Source organism: Eublepharis macularius, chromosome 6 (assembly GCF_028583425.1).
Source record: "Eublepharis macularius isolate TG4126 chromosome 6, MPM_Emac_v1.0, whole genome shotgun sequence".
NCBI lineage: Eukaryota > Metazoa > Chordata > Lepidosauria > Squamata > Eublepharidae > Eublepharis > Eublepharis macularius.
In genome coordinates this window covers 115289569-115305748 of record NC_072795.1, presented here as the reverse complement: position 1 = coordinate 115305748, position 16180 = coordinate 115289569, and the positions used below count along the sequence as shown (strand labels likewise).

At 44.4% G+C, this 16180-nt stretch overlaps 1 protein-coding gene across 1 annotated transcript in view; it reads left to right on the top strand.

Annotated features, from left to right (window-relative positions):
* The first annotated feature begins 1593 nt into the window (after positions 1-1593).
* Positions 1594-16180, top strand: part of MYPN (myopalladin) — a 102083-nt gene continuing 87496 nt past the window's right edge. The window contains exon 1 of the mRNA XM_054983452.1: positions 1594-1648. The gene's annotated coding sequence lies outside the window, so the exon portion shown is untranslated. The remainder of the gene's footprint in view (positions 1649-16180) is intronic.

Sequence of the window (16180 nt, the reverse complement as noted above, 5' to 3'; positions counted from 1 at the left end):
AATTTTACAAAGCATCCTAAAGCTAGAATACCATGATTGTCACTTGACACCAACTAGGCAATGGGCAGTTTTCCAGGGGCAAGATGAAAGTTGCCAAACCAAGCAATCCCCATATCCATTAAGTGGAGAATCCATGCAAGGTTCTCCACTTAACGAAGTTTTATTTTTTAGAAGGAAAGGAATCATTTTGAAGATCTCGTGGTTGATGAGGGGAAAAGGTTTTGAACACATTAATTGCTACTAATGGTTTTAAAAAAATAGGTGGCAACTTCCTAATCCATCTTCCATGTTCACATTTTCCAGTCTGTATAAGGAGCCAGACAGGAAATGGCCACTTTTCCTAGTAACGTTGGAACACTCAAATGTGAAAATGGAAGCAGGTTTCACAAGGCTCCCAAGATCTTCTCTACAGTTGCCATATTTCACATGATCAAACCAAGCTCAATACCAGCCTTCCAGCTCTGTTCATCACAACTGTGCATTTAGTTCTATTACAAACCAGTGAAAAAACAGGTCTCCGATAATTTGTCCAGTTCAGGGATCCTCATTCCCCACTCATGTTGAACCTGCAGGCAGATTTGGAATTTGGAGAACAGGGAGTGGGCACCCCAGCAAAATCACAAAACATGGGCATTGTTGTGAGATTCCAAACCAAGAGTCCTCCTATGACAAAGGCAGCTGTTTTCAAATGGGTACCCCCTGAAGTCACAAAGCTCTTCTGAAGCACCTCCTATTACAACAACATCAATATACATGGGGCTTTACAGTGTAACATAAACAAAGCATCTAAGTCCATGCACCAAGGGACTTACAGATGGAGAGGCAACAGTAGGTGAAGGAGGAGAGGAAGGGAAAGACAGAAGCTAGTGATCCTAGGGCAGTATGTGCATCAGTGCAATTACAGGTATTTACACTTACTTTCTGCAAGGTGTTAGTTACACCAAAAGCTTCATGGGGGAAAGTGGGTTTTGAGGAAGGATTTTAAGGATGAGAGAGAGAGGTGGCTCCTCATATAGATGGGCTCTGGTAGACCTAAGTTGCAGGAATAAGAGTCAATAATGGAGAATAAGTAGTCATTTAAGAGAACAAGACCCCTTCAGGTTGCTAAAGGTGGCTGAGTTGGAAGAGTGAAATCCCAGGCAGAGATGTGTCAGGATATGGAAACACAGAGATATGGGGTGGGGGAGCACTATAGAGGCTTCTGATGACATTCTGTATATAGGACTGCATAAGAAGCCAATACTGGGGCTGAAGGACAGGCCCTTCTCTCAAATATATGTCCCCATGGTTATTTCCAGGATCTTTTGTTTTGGGGGGAATGGATGGTTAGTTCTAGTGTGCTGTGAGGGGGTTTATCACTAATAGGACAAGTTGAGAGACCGATAAAACTGAGGCCACAATTCGTCTCCCCTCAGAAAACGACGACAACAGCAGCAGCTCAAAGCCGTGCCATGTGCTGCTGATTTTGAAATGACACCATGGCTTTCCATGGCACTATGATGAAGTACCCTAAAATTAGCCTTCTTACTACTTTGTAAAGACTGCATGAGGGGAGGCAGGCAGCCTGCTTTTGGGAGAGGAAAAGAGGCACAAGAGAGGGAAGACCTGGGACACCCTCACACACGCAGGAAGGTCACGCCGCTACACGGTGAGCTGAGTTGGCTTCTTTTCAAATTTCCACAATGGGTTATTTAAATTTCGGCCATTGTGCCAAAGTGTTCTGAGCTGTAGCTGGAGAGAACTTTACATTAAAAGCAGGAAACAATTGTGGGCACAGAGAAGGGAAGGAACTGTTCTCTCCACCTGAGAGTCCGTGGGGTAGGGGGCTGAGAATAAATGAAAGGTAAAAGAAAAGGAGAGATGTATTCTCTAGCATGTAGAGAAAGGCTATGAGCTATGTTGGCCACATTTTCAAAAGACTATTAGGAATAAATGCAGTATCAAAACCAGCAGCATTGATATACAGAGAAGGAAATGTCTAAAACTGTCAGTTACAGTGCCATCCTCATACATTAGAAACTCTAAAACAACTTAAGAAAAATGGAAGCTTCCATATGGTAGCAATCACATGCTTTTAAACTTCTGGAGATGAAGTTTCCCGAAGTGTTTTTTAACCCAAATTAAAATGTTAGACATAAGGCACCTCATTATGAAAATAATTAAATCCCTGGGAATCTCTCTAAGAATCACTATATTGTTTTAATCCCCTGAGGTTCTGCCTCGAGGCTCCCTTGGGATAATGTGATAGAAATCAGTGGAACTCCCTCCCCCCTCCCATTTAATTTCTTTAATATCAGAATATCAGTAATGATGAACGGGGAGCTTTCACTCATGTGAACATGAGAAAAGTGGCCTAGAAAACTGACCATAGTATTTTAAATCATTTATTTCTCATTCTTGCCAGAGAATGGAATTGTAAACAAATACTGCTTTTATATCAGGAGAATACAGTGAAACAAAATTCATTCAGGATTTTGTTAAGCTTACCTCTATATTGATGTATTAGGATATGTGTTTGGATATTTTATTTGAAGTATATGAATTTTAAACAATGTATTCTATCTTGTTTTATGCTTTGATTTTATTATATATAGCTGGTCTAAGGACCGTTACAATAAAATACATACATACATACATACATACATACATACATACATACATACATACATACATACAACAAAGACATAAGTCACCATCAGGATAAGCAAATGTTGGTCCATGTTTGTAGCATTCTGCATGTCTCAGAAGTCAGAACAGAAGAGTTGCCAGTCAGCCTCTTATATTTCATTTCTTCCTGATTGCTAGAAAATTGGTGAGCAGTGAGGGCGTGTAATTCTACGTGGAATGATAATGCTGCATCTCCCTTGAGATAGTTTCCAGCTCCCACATCTTCACAGCATGACTCATTGAAAGGGGAGCTGGAAAACCTGAGCTGGTAAATTGAAGTTGTTTCTCATTCCAAATGTGGGCTGAAGAAATTATTTTCTTTTGTTTCCTTTTGCCTGTCCCTCTGTGTGCAGGTGCTTCCAAAATACATTGAGCTCTGAGAGGTTTTCTGGGCTGAGCTTTTATGAGCAAGCAGTAAAGACATTAAATTGGATCCAGACTAAATTTTCCATCAGCAGAATGGAACTGTCCTGCCTTCCTCTTCCCACAGCAGGCCACTGATCTCCACTGCTACTGGGGGACAGGGGAATGCCTTGAGGAATGTGATGAGTCTCATCTATAGCAGGAATGCCGATTCAAGCATCAACCCAAACAAAGTTTACATTATTCTTAGTTTAGAAGCAGAACCGTAGGTTGAACTTTCAGGTATTCGACAGGCAAACCATGGCATGGGGCTGCTTGTATGCCGTTGTTTCCCATCTTTTTAGATTCATACATTCAGTCCCATCTCCACGATACAGCAGTCTCTGGAGGCAGATCAATGGATAGTCAACTCAGCAATCATGAAAATCTTAGCACAAACCATGGCATGTACGTTGAAACATTCAGGGCTCATTTCGAGGGGGATGCACCAGAACACAGTTCCAGCAGTTCTCCAAAGAGGTAACCTGTCTGGTGGCCCTGCCCACCTGATTTTTGGCCATTTTGTGCCCATTTCGGCCTGGATCGGGTAGTTTTGTCCCAAATTGGGGCCAAAACAGCCCTGATCGGGCCACTGCCAAGTGAGAGAACACTCCCCCGTCTGGCAGAAGCCGAATCCTGGCCATTTCGGGCCCGATCCTGGCCGTTTGGGGTCCCTTTCAGCTATTTGGGGCCCACTTCGTGCTCAAAATGGCCAGGATCAGGCCCAAAACAGCCAGGATTGGTTCCAAAATGGCCAGGATTGGGCCTCTGATGGGTGGTGGATCACGGTTCCACTCAGAAGTGGCCCAATCCTATCCATTTTGGGCCCCTTTTCAGCCATTTTCAGCCCCTTTTTGCCATTTTGGGCCCAATTTTGTCCTTGAATGGCCAGGATTGGGTCCAAAACAGCCAGGATAGGTGATGTCAGGTGGTGTGGCATACACAAATCAGTTATGCTAATGACACACTTCAGGTGATGGCAAGGGGCATGGCATATGCTAATGAGTTATTCTAATTAGTTATGCTAATGAGTTCCTGCAGCTCTTTTTCTGCGAAATGACCCCTGGAAACATTAGGCTCAAAAAGCATGGTTTGGAAATCTGGAACATCCCAAGAGCCCACAGTTATGCTTTCTTAACCATGGTTTACATGAATAGTGGAACAGAGGTTTCAGATAGCCATGTTGGTCCAAAGAAAAATTTTAAAAAAATCCATTATTCCTTTTATTAAGACCAACCCAAATGACACAAAATGGTGTGCAAGCTTTGGACTTCTGCAGTGCTCTTCATCAGGCTGGATATTAAAAAGCAAAGGGATGGGGAAAAGAAGAAAGGTATTTCAGGCCATGGCAAATGAAGGTAGAATGGATTTTTATAATGAAGGATACATAATATGTGTGCAAAACCCCTATAACATGGAAAGAATAGGACTGAGAATGATATATGGCAAAATATGAAAGGTAGGGTTATTGATCTGGATTTGTACCCATTCTCAGCAATGTCTGAAGCGTTCCTCCAGCCTAAGAAACCTTCCTTCAACTTAAAGGGCTTTTCCACTGATGGAAGTTAAAGGATGGTTCCTTCAGCTGGAGGAAAGCTCAAAGTTTGCTGGGTGCTGTGGTAGGATACAGGCAATTATCAAACTTCATGTCCAAATTTTTCTTTTAGGATTTTGGAATTCCAAACGATGCAGTCTTGTTTCCAAAATGGAACCAGTGCGTTAGAAATCCTTCACAGTTCTACTTTTTAGTTCCAACTTTTATGCAAAGCACTGCACAGGCTCAGTTTGCCAGAGTTATCCATCCCTTTAGTTCATTTGTATATCTCTCCAACCTATCTACATTACTGATGTCAGCATATGCATTGATAAAACACTGCGAAAAAAGCAGTCTGAGTGTGACTGAATTATCATTGTTCCTTTGGAGCAGTGTTTTACCATCAGAGCAACACACCACACCAAAAGCTTACTGGTAACATCATATATGTGATAACATCATATTTGCTTCTTTTGCAGTGTATAATCAAGGTAAATGTGCGTATTAGTGGAGGAGAGGGGAGGAAAGATGCAAATAAACTAAAAGTTGCAGGAAAGGACATTCTGTGATTTTGGAATTAATGTAGAAAATATTCTAGTGCATACAGAAAAAAAATCTGAGTTAAAAAGGAACAAAACACATGAACTCTACTGAATCTTAATAGCAAGTCTCACAGTGAGCTTTAAACCTGGTAGTTAACTTTTTAAAAACCATATAACATGGTCTATTAGTACCATGGTTATGTATTTTTAGAAGGAGAACTTCAACCAGATCATGAAGAAATGAATCACAGTATGTTAAATTAAGCTGATCTCTGTGTCATAAATAGGCCGTTTTCACACGGCCATGCGCCTGGAAGATCGCGCGAAACGCACGGCATAAAAGCATATTCCTCGCGCGATTTCCCAGCATGATCCCGTTTAATGGCACTTTTTCTGTCATCATTGGGCCATTAAAGGGGATCGTGCCAGGAGATCGTGCTAGGGAGATGCTTCATGCCGTGAGTTTGCACGATCTCCCCGGGGCACGTGTGAAAACGGCCATAATGTTTATGACCTAGAAATAATTTATATTTTTTCTGAGATACCTCCTGTTAAGGAATCACTAAACTTGAACTGTCTAAAATTAGATCTGTGAAAAAAAATTGACAGTTTTTTTCTTCATTTTCCATATTTTAAAACTCCCAAGTTTTCTCTTTGCCATGAATTTCTGTGACATTGATTAGTGTGTGCATATGTGCGCACGTGTACTCCAAATATGTTTGATAGGAGTCTCCCAGAAAACACTGTGATATAAATATCTTGGCTGAATAGTAAGATGGGGGACAAGAAAATTTGTTCAATTTTTTAACTTCATTTTTACTGCGCCTTTCTCTCTAATGAAGACTCAAAATGATTTACATCATTTTCCTCTCCTTCATTTTATCCTCACAACACATCTGTGAGGTAGTTTAGGCTAAGATGGTTGGACTGGCCCAGAGTCACCCACGACTGAGCTTCCACAATCGAGTGGGGATTCGAACCTGGGTAACTCAGATCTTAGTCCTAGTTGGAGTATTCTGTTGTTCTGTTTCTTGCCCAGGTATTAAATTAGTGTTGTTAGTCCTTATTCCTGAAAAACTAGAGCCAGAGGCAATGGGACCAAATAGTGAGCATTCAAGCCTCCTTGTGTACAAATGGGAGAGAGGAGATGGTGTAGAAATGTTCCTTTCACTGGGGCAGGTTGGCATTTTTCAGCTTCAGTAGGTCTTTCTCTCTGTCAAATGGATTGGCAGGGACAGTGAAAGAGTAAATGGAGCTAGGGCTAGCCACTCAGCTAAATACGGAACAAAATTATTATAACTTCAAGGGCTTGTTATGTATAATAACAGGCACCCAGTAATATTGCTTCGTTTTAATTTTTCCTTTTGAAATTGGCAGCCACTCAATTGCCATTATAGGCCCTTATTACCATACAAAGAATTGCCTACTTTCAAATTATGATGGAAACAAACCAGTAATACCATGTGTGTATGTGTTTCTGTCAAACAACTCATCTGTTCCAGCTTTTGAAAGAGGATATACTTGGTGTTTTAAAAAATCCACAAACATCTAGTGACACTTTATAGAATAACAACATTTATGTTACTCTTTGCTGCCTCCAGAAGTCCTTTTTCTCTATGAACACACTTACCACAATCCAACACAGAGTTAAGCACACTGAAATCTTGTGCATGTTTACTTGGCAGTAAGCCCTGTTTAAGTCACTGGGGCTTACTTCTGAGTAAATAGCCACAAGATCAGACTGCTCAGCTCACAAGATTCCACCTTAATGGAAACTATGTAAAAAACAGTCAGAAATACATTTTCTATTTATTAGAGAATCAGCTGCTGAAATATGAACAGCCTATGAAAATTATTCACAGTGTGGCAACCATGAATGGGTTATTCCTGTGTCGCAAAACTGGATGACAGGATATGGTAGACAGGTCCCTGTACCATTGCAACAAGAAGTCCAAGCTCTTGGTTAAATGGTTTTATTCAGAAATCCAATCATTTCCATGTATATGTCCATAGAATTACTCAGAGGCAAGAAAGCATCTAAGCAATGCACGTTTCCGTGATAGGAATAGTGACGTGAAGAAAGTACAACTCTAAATACCCACTCATTTCCCCCCTCCCACCTAGACCACAGGTTTGCGTGGGAAATGGCCTGGGAATCCATGAGAGTAAACTGTAACATTTCAGACAGTACAAGGTCATTTCTGTGAGCTTCAAAGAAAAGAGATAAGACAGCTGTGTTCTCAGGCTGCTAGAGAAACGAAAGTGATGGTTAGAGCATTTGCAAAATGAAATCAAGGTACAGCATTAGCAATGGTTCAACACATAGAACAATGGCGTGGATGGAGGGGTACAGACATGACAATCTCTCTTTTCTTTAGAAAAGTTTCCCTTTCCCTAAAAAGAGCACTTTTGGCTTCTCTGTGGAATGTGTGAAAGCCACAAGCCTCTAAATAGTTATGTGCCACATACTTCCAGCCTGCCCAGCCTCTCCATGCTCGACCCACCTGGCCGGAAGTAAACACATCCTGGCCAGTGACCCGCAGGGTCAGTGACCAATTTAGGGAGCTCATTCAGGATCTGAAGAGCTCAGGTGAAGATGTCCCTGAGACACTCGCGGCAGCTGTCTCCGCTGTTGACCTAACTCACTTTGAGGGATGGTAGCAAATGGATCAGCAGCAGGTGGTGCATGACCAGTGGGTGAGGAGCTAGCCAGGGCCACTTCCTGACCAGGGTAACACAGGCAATTGGGACCCCAACCAGTGAGCTTTTCCATGTCTCAAGGATGGCTCCTACAGAAGCATAGATACAACAATACAGGGGAAAGGTCTCAGCAACCAGTAGACTGACAGGACCAAAGGTCCAAAGAGACCAATAACAAAATATTTTTTTATTTTTCTATGAAAGTGCAAGTGCTATAGTGCAGTATATTTTGTTCAATATACTGCACTATAGCACTTACACTTCCATAGAAAAATAAAAAAAAAATATTTTGTTATTGGTCCTACAGAAGCATACCTGGAGGCCTTTGAAAGGACAGCCACAGCCATTGCATGGCCTAAACATGGGTTTCAATGTTAGGGCCCTTCCTGTTTGGGCTGGCGCTGTCTTTATACCAGGCCTTGAATGTGGGAGATGCAGGGGATTTTGACAAGGTAAAAAAGGTCATTTTCCAGAAATTGTGTATCACTACTGAGATTCAGGGCCTATAAGGGAGCAAAGACTAAAAGCCCTTTTGAGACAGTCCATGCCTTGTAAGAACTGGCTCTCAAGTGGCTAAAGCCAGAAGAAGCCCAAGCAGAATTGGTTATGGACAAAGCCATGATGGAGCAACTCCTTATGCTGATGCTGGAGGCTTGCCACACCCTGTGTCAGCACCTTGAATCACTGGACGCCCTAGCCCTTGGGCAGCCAAGATAGCATGCACTGCTGTGGAAGGATAAGCACTCTGAGAACAAAGGAAGGCCCGCCATGGAAAGGCAAGAGTCCCCAGCAGGGGAGGCAAAGAGGGGCCAGGCCATATCGATGGAGTGCCCAAGTGGTGCACTGAGTCCCCTGGGATAACAGCCAGGCCCCTGATGTACCTACCAACTGACCTGGGCAGCCTGGTGAAAGATGCATTGGAGTGACCCCAGGAGACCAGTGGAGGGCCGAAGCTCGGGGAGAGTCATGGGAGGTCCCTGCACCTAGACCCAGGAGGGGCCCCTGTTTCACCTGTGGGCAGATGGGGCATTATCAGTGTGGCAGCCTGTTCATGGAGTGTGCCCTGGTGGGGGCATCCAAGGAGTCGGCAGACCCACTGTTGTTTGTGCAAGGCCATCTTTTTGGGCATCCAGTTACTGCCCTGCTGGATAGCGGGAGCACAGTCATGATCACTTGGCTGGATCTTGTTCCTGTGATTGGGCTGTAACTTCCCTCTGCTATTATTTATTGCGTAACCCTTTTAATTAAATGTCAGAACACACAGCCCTCCACTGGATGAAAGACAGGGACTAGTACAATGAGCAAGTCCAGTGGTGGATGCTTACCTTACAACCTTATTCTTTCACGGTCCTCCATTGGGCCCGACACCAACATTCCAATGTGAACTTTTTGTCACTGTAACGTGCACAGCTGGAGGGGGCTATCAGCACTTTAAGAGGACAGCGGGATGCCACTGGGGTGGCAGAGCCTGCATGACCTGTCAGGATGTCAAAAAGACAGCTGGTGCAAGGCTGAGGACAAGGGAGAAGAAGGTGCACGAGCCAGGAGAGAGGATTTGTGGCTCACTTGACGTGTAGGTGCAAGGAAAGCCAGAACTGAGTTGGGCTTGGAAAGGGCGATGGAGCAGGTGGCTAAAGAGGGGGCACTGGGGAGGAACTCCCTGACTCCTCATAGCCAGGCTGGGCAGCAGGAGCAAGATGGTGCAGCAGGCAGGAGGAAAGCATCCCTGGGAGGAAGGCATATCCAAGGCCCCACATGGCAGTGGGCCGAGGAAGATACCCGGGGACCTCCCTACAGTGCTGAAGATGTAGGTGTGGTCTGAGACCCAGGGGAAGCAATGACAAGTTTCTTAACGGCTGTTGTATATCTTGCTGGCTCCTCTAAGGAGTTTGTTATGGTATGGAGAAAAGAGCTCATTTACAACTTTAATAATCCGTCTTGGATAACAAGCCTAGAAACAGGTTTTGTTTATAACCTTTTGAATGACCTTATTAGAGTCATGTGAGTTCTACCACATAAGAAGCTTATTGTTTATTTAATTACTTAGCTAGTTGGTTACACTTATACTCCTAATCTGTCCTGTAAATTCAGTGAAACCTACATGTCCGGCCCCCAAGGCCGGCCTTAGAAGAGCCTCTGGGGGATGGCTCCCTCAGAGGCTCAACGAGAGGACCTGACAACCCCTCCCATCAACGCTGCAAGCTCCCGCCTGACTGTAGTGAGGGACATAGGGAGGCCAAGCCCAAGAGAAACACAGGCAGGAGCAACCAAGACAAGCCACAGCCCCAGGGCTCTCAGGGATGGCAGTGCTCCAGCAGCAGAGCCCAGGACGTTCCTCAGCACCAACATGGGCGGGGCAAGTGGCCACCCAGCCTGGGAGTTGGCAGCCCTGGCACACAGGCAGAACGAGCTGGCAGCAAGCTCAGGGGAGTCAGTGGAGGCCAAAGTCTGTCCCAACAAGCCCAGCTGGGGCTGGTGTGGACTTCCAGCCAGGTGTGGCTACCTAGGGCAATCCATGCTGCAGCCTAACTACTAATGGGCAGGGGTGGGAATTTGTGAGGGAATAAAACCAGGGAGTCCAGAACAATCCAGAGAGAATAGTGGCTGGTAAGGGCGACAGGGCCAGAGTCTATCCAAGAGAGGAGGGGAGCCCTGGGTGATGCTATGACCTGCCTCACTTTCTTTCTTAGGCTTGAGACATCTCTGACTGGCCTGCGACGGGATGGCTGATGGCACAGGAGAGGCAGCGGCTTGGCCTCACACTACAGGATTTTTTTAAAAAAAGATTTTCAGAATATAAAACATAAGGATGCAGTAGGAGAGGTTTGAATGTACACGTACAGTCCCCACCCTGAAAGCAAATGCCTCAGAATGCAGCAAGCGAGTGTTCAAATGACTTCTGCTGCACTTCAGAAAGTATGTCTGTCTTCACCCTAATATGAAAATGTATCATATGATATGTCTCAGAGTCTTAATATACATTCACAGTCTGTATACAAATAAATACATCTAATCCCCAGCTCCTAAATACCTACCCAAATAAAAGCCTCCCTACAAGCTCAAATTTGGCAGACTTCTGAAGGAAGTTCCAAAGCCAGGGTGTGGCCAGTGAAGAACAACTTTGTAAATAACTTCTACGTTTGTATCGGACACATGGAGGACAATATCAAATTGCCACCCTCTGCTGACCATAAAGATTGTGCGGGGGCAGTTCAATAGCAGATATTTATAGGCAGACTTCACACAATTTTTAAAATCTGCCACCTACTTAGAAATTCTACATATTTAAACAGGTTAATTGCTGCCACTATTTTTTTTTCATAATTTTTACTGTGCCTACTGTCAGGATTTTCCGGTATACAGCACCATCATAATCATTCCAGATGTAAAAGGAAATATTTTTAATCATTTCCTAGAAACAAAGATATTGCTCAAAATTCAGAGGGGCATCTGTGCAACGCCCGCACAGGAATTTCATGGGTGACGAAAGGGAAAGACTTAAAAAACTGCAACATTTCAGAATACCACTAGCCGATATTTGCATTCACAGTAGAAGCGCAGAGTCCTATAACTTGTGATTTAAAACCTTAAAACCCAGTTATATTAGTGTGCTTAAATATTTCCTCAGAAATAAGACGTGTTGGTTTATTTGTTTAGTATGTAGGTCACCTAGAAACAGCCCCCATGATGGTTCATAATACAATTTGAAACTAAATGATATTAAATTTTTAAAAATCATTAAAACAATACTTGAGAAGCTTAGGCACCAACAATTGCAACCTCTCAGCCTAAATAAAATGCTGTCCAGAAAGGGTAGGTCTTTAAACCAGTCTGGAAAGCCTTCTGGGATGTGCTCACTCTCAAATTCTGGGAGAGGGTGTTCCTTTAAAAGCCCCTCCCTCATCACAGCCAACCAAAATTCTGTTAACACTGGTTCCCTAAGGAAGCCCCCTCGTGCAGATTTCCCAAGATGGACAGAATAGGTGGAGATGGCCCTTTAAGTACTCTGGGCATAAGATCTAAACCAGCACCTGGTATCAGCCTCAGAAGCAAACCAGAAACCAGAATAGATGGCATGCTACGACTGCCAGGTTTCCTGCTGTGGCAGGAGAAAATGGGAGGCAAATAGTCACCATGCGGCTGCCATGACATCATTTCTGGTGCGAACTCAGAAGTGACTTCATTGCATCCACATTATGAACTTGGGGGGGGGAGGCGGGAATCCTAGAGCATCACATCAACACAATGAGGACTCTTGCAGGTCTGAGCCAGAAATGATGTTGTGACATTGGTGCAACATGTAGGGTTGCCAGCATGAAGTTGGCAACTAGCAGAAGTTTAACCTGTTGCAGAGGTCCTCACCAGCAATGTAACAATACTGCTGGCAATGTGGTGGGTTCCATTTCCAGAGCAACCAAAAGCGATGACACCAAGTTGCCAGCAGAACCCCTGCATTCAGCCCAAACTTTATGTTTAACCATAGAGTTTTGACTGAGTGCTACAGCATCACTTGGGGGACTCAATGGAGTCACTTTTGGTTATCACTAGACATGGGCATGAACGGGAAAAAAACCCTCAAACAAGCTGTTCGTTGTTCGTTGCCATCCACAAACAACGAACAGTAATGAACATGACCCTGTTCACAAACATGTTCGTTGTTTGCGGCCCTTTAAAGATCACTTTAAACTATCAGCTGGCAGATGGCAGGGGGGATTCCCCCCTACCGCCTGCCAGCTGATAGTTTAAAGGGCCCTTTCCTGCCATGTGCAAGGGGCAGGGCCCTTTAAACACCCCACAAACTGACCTTCCCGATGTCCAATACCCACCAAATTTGCAGGAGACATAGTCCTCACTGTCCTCCGAAGACCCCCCAAGTTTCAGAGACATCGCACCCTGGGAAAGGTGTGATGCATGGCTCTCCCCCTTTGTTGTCATTTTTTCTACACAGTGGCAAAAACGGGACTCTCTGCTGGAAGTACTTTGCAAAGTTAAAGCCAGAAGGAGTTCAGACAGAGTTCAGTCCCTGCCATTGCCAGGGGTATTGATTGAAAGACCCCAAATGGTCTGGCTTGACAAACGGCTGATGAAGGCAACGAACAAGGCTTGCAACGACCACTTGTTCGTTTTGAACGGAGCCTCAAGAACAGCTTGTTCGCGAACAGACGAACAGGCTGTTTGTGGTTTTTTTCTGTTCGTAATGCTGTTCATGCCCATGTCTAGTTATCACTTCCAGTGTGCTGGCTGTAACTGATAGAGTGTACTACAGAGTGCATTGGAAGACCAATGAAGTGGAGATGAGAGCAGCAAAGAAACATTTTTCTGCAACCATTGCAATCAGTTCGTTCGCGACCATCTGAACTATCCAAGGTATCGCAACATCTTCTAACTAACTAAATCGGAACCTTTACAATGAAGAAATGCTTAATACAACATCTGGTTCAAGTATGGACCACTTTTAGCCAGTTACAATGATGGATATTGACAGGATCCTGGCAACTGTGAAGATTACTACTTGTGCACTGGATGCTTGCTCATCTTGGCTGTTAAAAATCAAGTAAGGACCACATATATGAGCCTTGAGGTCTACTATAAATCAATCACTACCTCAGGGCACTTTTCTATAGCCACTCAACCAGGTGGTTATCCACCTTCTAATTTAAAAAAAATCTCTACACAAAAATGACATAGCCAACTATTGCCCCAGTCTCTAATCGGCCCTGTCTAGGAAAAGTGATTGAGAAAGCAGTAGGTGTTTAGCTTCAGGTCTTCTTGGATTATTCTAGTGTTTAGTCCCTTTTCAGTCTGGATTCAGGCCAGGCCATGGTACAGAGACAGCTCTAGTAGCTTTAGTGGATGATCTCTGCCTAAATATAGACAAAGGCCATGCTTTGTTATTTCTCCTCTTGGATCTATCTTCAGCCTTTGACACAGTAGACCATGCCAACTTTTTGACATGTTTGGAGGCAGAAGTGAGCATCAAATGATGTGCTTTGGACTGATTTAAATTGATTCTCATGGGATGGACTCAGAGGGTTGTTGTGGGAGACCAGCTATCTCCAGAGCAAGGATTATCTAGCAGAGTTCCACAGGGCGCAGCCTTATCCCCCATCTTGTTTAGGAGAACTCATCCATAGCTATGGAAATGAATGCCATCAATATGTGGATGACACCCAGCTCTATACTTCACTATCCCAATCACTGCAAGATGCAGTAGAAACCTTGGGTCGCTGCCTGACAACTGTGGTCAAATGGCTGAAAACAAACAAATTGAAACTGAACCCAGACAAGACAGAAGTGACAATCGTTGGGAAGGCAGAGACCTTGAAGGACATCTGCATATTGATGACAATTTAGTCCAAATCTCGAGATGATCTCTCCAAGTGCTTCATGTGGATTGTAGAGGAATAGTTCTACTGACCCATAGTCACTGCTCCGTCTTGCCCTCCAGGGCATCTAGCCACCAACTGCCATCCAACTTTCTGCCTGGGCCTATGCCACTCTCTTGGCTTTTTCAGTTCTCAGAAGGTTTTTTTTCATAACTCCTTTTTTTCATAACTCCTTCCCCCTCCACGTCAAGGAGGCTTATTATCTCTGTTTGCCCATCTTCCTGCAAGTCAAAGAAGCCTTTCCTGAAATCTCCAGGAAGAGACCTTCTAGCATCATAAGCATCCCAAGTCTTTCTTTCCTGCTAGGCATCAGCTTCCAGCTGGAGGTGTGAACTGACTGTTTCATTGTCTCCAGCCAAGGAAGCCGTCAGCATGTCTAAAGCATTGGACTGGGTAATGCTGGAGAACAATCAACCTGACTCACCCTCCCCCACTCCCATTCTCTGCTGAGAGAGAGAAATGCTTTTTAAAGCTGAAGGTGAAGTCCAAACCTCCAAAACTAAAACATATTTCTCCATGTGGATGTTAAAGAGCATTGAGGACAAGTTTCCCATAAATCAAGAGCCTCGCATCTTTACGATAGTCCCAGGTTTATAGAGCCCCAGGTTTCTTGGGGTGGTATTTGGTCACAACGTAACCCTATTAGGGCTGAAATTCTGCATTGATTCTGGGAGTTATCTAAAACGGCGAGCATCCATTCATCCGTGGGTTTCTTTGTTCTCTCGCTATGCAAATATCCAAGACATCCTATTTGCCACTATAATCATTCTTTTTTCTTCTTTGTTCCTGCAAATTAGTTTGAGTTATAGACATTTAGGAAAGAGGCAAAACGGCTCGAAACCCTATGTGGCTAATCTTTCAAGAAGTCATCAAAAATAAGTTAATAGGAGTTATCTCTGGCCTGGTACGCATGATTTCCCCACACATTTACTTAATGTGTGTAGGGAGGGAGACCAGGCCTGAGGATGCTGACTCCACCACTTGTCTCCATGTAATTGCCTGGTTGTCGGCAAGGGTTACCAGGTAGAGGAAGTGGCAGCAGAAACTCCCCCTTCCTGGGATCAGTGATGTTTGGAAAGCAGCAAAGCTGATCACAGGGTGCATATGCACCGCCAGTCAGCCAGCCACTTTCTCCAACTGGACACCCCTGCAGATGACCAAGCGATGGTGTGGAGGCAAGGGCCAGGGCTGTCATGCCTGCTATCCCTCCTCATGCATTCACTCTTGTCTGTACCAAGTTTCTGTAGAACAGGGTAAAATCAGATTGGGAACTCCAGAGCATTTTTTCCCTTTTAAACAGCTGATGTGTGAAATTCCTTAAAAATGTGCCCAGTGTTGCAGATTAAAGGTAGGTTCTGGGTCTGAAAGGGTTGAAACTGCTGCTTTCAAGGATAGTTGAGAGTCGCTTTGTAAAATTTATGACTTCCACATATTGCTCAATTTTATCATATCATGAGAAATGTCCACAGTATTCTTCACATACTATGTTTCCTCCCTGCTAGGCCTCTCCTAATAGATTTTCTATGAGAAAGAACAATTTAAACAAAAGACTACACTGATCACCAGCTGGTGTCTCTGCTAGGGTTGCCAAGTCCCCTTACCGTCCCACAGGAGGGAAGGGACCCAGCACTTACCTCTATGATGTTCACGTGTGCACGCTTGGCGTGCATGCGCTCCAGTGCAGTGTGATGACGTCACTTCTGGAAGTGATGTCATCATGCAGCCCCCCCCCCCCCGGAGTGTTCCTAGGTGTTGTACAGGGCTGATTTGGGCCCCAGATGAGCTGATTATTTATTATTCGGCCTGGCATGAAGCCCTAGAATGCTCCTGAGGCCTGTGCAATGATGTCACTCCTGGAAATGACATCATCACACCACATCGGGAGCGTGCCCAAGGAGGCCTCTTCCTGTACTTTTTCCTCCCACTGGCCAAGTGAGTGGTGGTGGCGG